Source organism: Mirounga angustirostris, unplaced genomic scaffold, assembly GCF_029215605.1.
Source record: "Mirounga angustirostris isolate CCGP_5_RB_7025 unplaced genomic scaffold, mMirAng1.0.hap1 SCAF_12, whole genome shotgun sequence".
Taxonomy (NCBI): Eukaryota; Metazoa; Chordata; class Mammalia; order Carnivora; family Phocidae; genus Mirounga; species Mirounga angustirostris.
The window spans coordinates 12,596,706-12,599,010 of NW_026991720.1; the positions used below are offsets into that span (position 1 = coordinate 12,596,706).

Sequence of the window (2,305 nt, forward strand, 5' to 3'; positions counted from 1 at the left end):
GGGGAGATGAACCATGAGAGACTATGGACTCCGAGAAACAAACTGAGGGTTTTAGAGGGGAAGGGGGTGGGAGGATGGGTTAGCCCAGTGGTGGGTATTAAGGAGGGCACGTATTGCATGGAGCACTGGGTGTTATATGAAAACAACGAATCGTGGATCACTACATCAAAAACAAATGATGTACTGTGTGGTGACTAACATAACATAATAAAATAAAATAAAATTTAAAAATAAGAATAGTATGTATATCTGTATCTGTATCCATATATGTAACTTTATAATAAGGTGAATATTTGAGTAACAACCAAACATGTTAAAAACCAGGCCATACTTAAAGGCTTTTGTTGCACACACATTGTTTGATGATGATTATGATGCATCTAAAAGGTGAGCAAGTGGGCGCCTGGGTGGCTCAGTTGGTTAAGCGACTGCCTTCAGCTCAGGTCATGATCCCAGGGTCCTGGGATCGAGTCCCGCATCAGGCTCCCTGCTCTGCGGGGAGCCTGCTTCTCCCTCTCCCACTCCCCCTGCTTGTGTTCCCTCTCTCGCTGTGTCTCTCTCTGTCAAATAAATAAATAAAATCTTTAAAATAAATAAATAAATAAAAGGTGAGCAAGTACTTTTCAGACCATTCTAGATTCATAATAATTAAGACAAGATTAGTTACTAAATAGGTGACAGCATCTTTTCACTCCATCCCGAAGGGCTTGTGTGACTTTGTCATTTCGGAGGGTGAAGATGAAAGGGTTGAGGAAAGGAGTAACCACTGAAACCATGAAGGAAACCACCCTATTGTAATCTGCAGCCTGCGTTTGCTTGGGTTTCACATAGAGGAACAAGCAACCACCATAGCCAATCACAACACAAGTAAAGTGGGAAGCACACATAGAGAAGGCTTTCCTCCGGCCAGAGGCTGAGGGGATCTTGAGGATGGTGGAGATGATGTAGGTGTAGGAGATGATTGTAGGGATCAAAGAACCAAAAAGAACAAAAACAGCCATTAAAAATAGGATAAACTCTGTGAAAAGGGTATTATTGCAGGATAGTTTGAGCAATTGCCCTCAGTCACAGAAGAAATTGTTCACCACATTTGACTGGCCAGATTTCAAAAAGGAACCCAAACACTCATGAAACAGTGACCACCCAGATGCAGGTTCGGTTGTTCATAATGATGTTGTACCTCAAAGGGTTACATACAGCCATGTAATGGTCCACAGCCATCCCCCCCAGCAATGCAAACTCTGTGGTCCCCACAGCAAGGTACAGGAAGAGCTGGGTGACACATGCAGCCAGAGATATTGTCTGCATCCCAGAGAGCAGCAACCCCCAAAGCATCATGGGCACAATAATAGTTGTAACCAAGATCTCTAAGGCAGTGAGATGACCAAGGAAGAAATACATGGGGAACTGCAGACATTTATCAACATGCACAATCACAATGATGACCATTTCCCCATCAATGTCACTAAGTAGAAGAAGAAGAAGGTAGCAAAGAGAAGATGATGTAGTTCTTTGGAGCCAGGGAAACCAAGGAGATAAAATTCAGTGGCACTAGAGTGATTCGCCAACATTTAGTTCTGAGCTCTTGAACCTTGTGAAATCTAAAGAGCAAAGGAGAGAAAACAGGCTTCTGATTTCAAAAAGATTAAGGACAACTCCAATTTGAGGAAATATATCCCATATCTAGACTCTACAACATAATGCTACTATTTTCTATACAAAGTTGGTGTTAGTTTTATGTAGGACATGAATAAATTTGAAGGTAAATGTAAATGCCCAAGAAGATGAGCAATAGCCACCAACACCACACCCTAGGCATGAAAACACACCCACCCCTGTCTCTACCCTTATCTCTCAATTCACCGGCCACCCTCCCTCCAACTTTGCTCTGACCTGCCACCCCATCTACTTTCCTGACCATATTTATACCACCAACACTTCCATCTCAAATGCCCTAAAGTGTCTTCTCTGCCTCCTTTATCCATTCCTGCAAAATCCTGCCGCATTTCAACTGTTATAAGAGTAGCTAATCCCAATCTTAGCCAATCACATGCAGACATGGTTATTTCTTTGTATACTCTAAACATAGAGGATGCTGCTTTATATTCATGTTAAGTTCTGCCTCAATTATATTACAAACTTTGCAGTGTTGTTAGCAAGTGGGACCTATCTAGGACATTATAATAAGATGAGTTACTTTGAGACAAAATACTGAGTCTTTCCCTGACTTCAGGAGAGCTGGCTCCCTGGAGGGGATTATTCATTCTTCCTCCTCATTCTCATGATGAAAGCCTTCCTCCATTGT

The 2,305-nt window shown here is 42.2% G+C and overlaps 1 pseudogene; it reads right to left on the bottom strand.

The window, feature by feature from the left end:
* Window positions 1-659: 659 nt before the first annotated feature.
* LOC123835903 (olfactory receptor 9A4-like) lies at window positions 660-1,611 on the bottom strand (annotated as a pseudogene).
* Window positions 1,612-2,305: the final 694 nt, after the last annotated feature.